The 1,589-nt window shown below is 33.0% G+C and overlaps 1 non-coding gene across 1 annotated transcript; it reads right to left on the bottom strand.

Moving 5' to 3' along the window:
- Nucleotides 1-376: 376 nt before the first annotated feature.
- On the bottom strand, nt 377-464 carry TRNAS-GCU (transfer RNA serine (anticodon GCU)). Its single transcript has one exon. It is a non-coding gene; the product is annotated as a tRNA-Ser (tRNA).
- Between the last annotated feature and the right edge of the window lie 1,125 nt (nt 465-1,589).

Below are 1,589 nucleotides of genomic sequence, written 5' to 3'. Positions count from 1 at the left end.
TTTTCTAGAAACCACTTTTTCATTTCTTTTCTTGGTGTCAAGGATATGTGGTACAAAAATAGAGAATCTATTCCCTTATTTCCTTTGCAAAAAACAAAAAAAAAGATGATCTTGGAGATTGTGCAATGCTTACTCTCAAACTCTTCGTTTACACAGTAGTGATATTCTTTGTTTCTCTCTTCATCTTCGGATTCCTATCTAATGATCCAGGACGTAATCCTGGACGTGAGGAATAAAAAAATCAGAGATTTTTCATTATTTCCTTGCTTGATTTCTGCATTTTCCTATGCTTTTCTCTATTCCAGACATTTAACTATGATAAAGGACTTGATATTTTTTCGAATTCGAAAGATAAATCTCAAGTGATCCGAGGGAACGGAGAAAGAGGGATTCGAACCCTCGGTACGAACAGCTCGTACAACGGATTAGCAATCCGTCGCTTTAGTCCACTCAGCCATCTCTCCCAATTACAAAAAGATAATTCATATGCGACGCCTGAAGTAAATATTGATCAAAGTCTTTCTTTATCTTTATTTATTTATTTTATACATTTATTTATACTTACTATATTATACTTACTATATATATACGAATTATCTTTATTTATTTATTTTATACATTTATTTATACTTACTATATTATACTTACTATATATATACGAATTTTATCCGCAATTCAATTTGGATAACGATTCGAAACAGATATCTCCAATAGAAAGAGTACGTCTTTGATTTCGTCCGAAGGGTTCTTTTATTCCCCCGGCCTGGCCAGTACAGTACCTAGCCAGGCCGTTCCTTCTTTTGTTCCAATGAATCATGGATCAAATTATTTTTCTGATTTGAAAACCAAATTGTTATTGAAGCAGCAACAAGAGCAAGAAGGACTATTTCCATTCCTATGATAGGAGTTTCATTTCTTATTATTTTTTCTTTTTCCTTTTCTCGATTTCCCTACTGGAATAAAAAAACATACATATTCTATTTCTATTAGAACTCATTTATTTCTTCAAGGGACAAGCTTTGTTTGAACATTTGAGTCCACAAACACAAACAAAATGAATACTATGATTTTTTACTAGATCTAATTGACCCCAATTCAGAAGATCGGACAGGTGAATGAATAGGGAAGAAAGGAATAGCTTCGAAAAAAGATAAGACTCAAATTAAAACTCTCCTTCTTTATTTTTATTTTTTTGAGAAAATCGTTTCTTTGCTTGAAAGACTCGAGGAAGAAGTTGAAAAAAAAAAATGGAGCTATGGATTCTTGCGCAACTTAACTCAATCTTATGTTCCGACTTAAATGGATCTTTCAGGCCGGGACTGTCAGTAATAACTCCACCAGCAAAAGAAAAGATATAACTTGTTATTTAAATGAGCCCCCATTCTCTTCTCCTATTTCATCAAGCCTTCCCCCTGGAACACATCAGCACTCCAATTTTCATGATTCTGATACTATCTTGATTACGTTTTACTCCCTTGTTTTGTTGGACAAACGGTACATTCATATACAATAATCATATTGTAGCGGGTATAGTTTAGTGGTAAAAGTGTGATTCGTTCTATTAACAACTGAAATAGTTAAAGGTTCTT

Source organism: Tasmannia lanceolata, unplaced genomic scaffold, assembly GCF_043159265.1.
Source record: "Tasmannia lanceolata isolate RefF3 unplaced genomic scaffold, GAP_Taslan_0.1 ptg000361l, whole genome shotgun sequence".
NCBI classification, from domain to species: Eukaryota; Viridiplantae; Streptophyta; class Magnoliopsida; order Canellales; family Winteraceae; genus Tasmannia; species Tasmannia lanceolata.
Note: the sequence above shows the minus strand (reverse complement) of the source record. Positions and strands in the feature narration are given on the sequence as shown.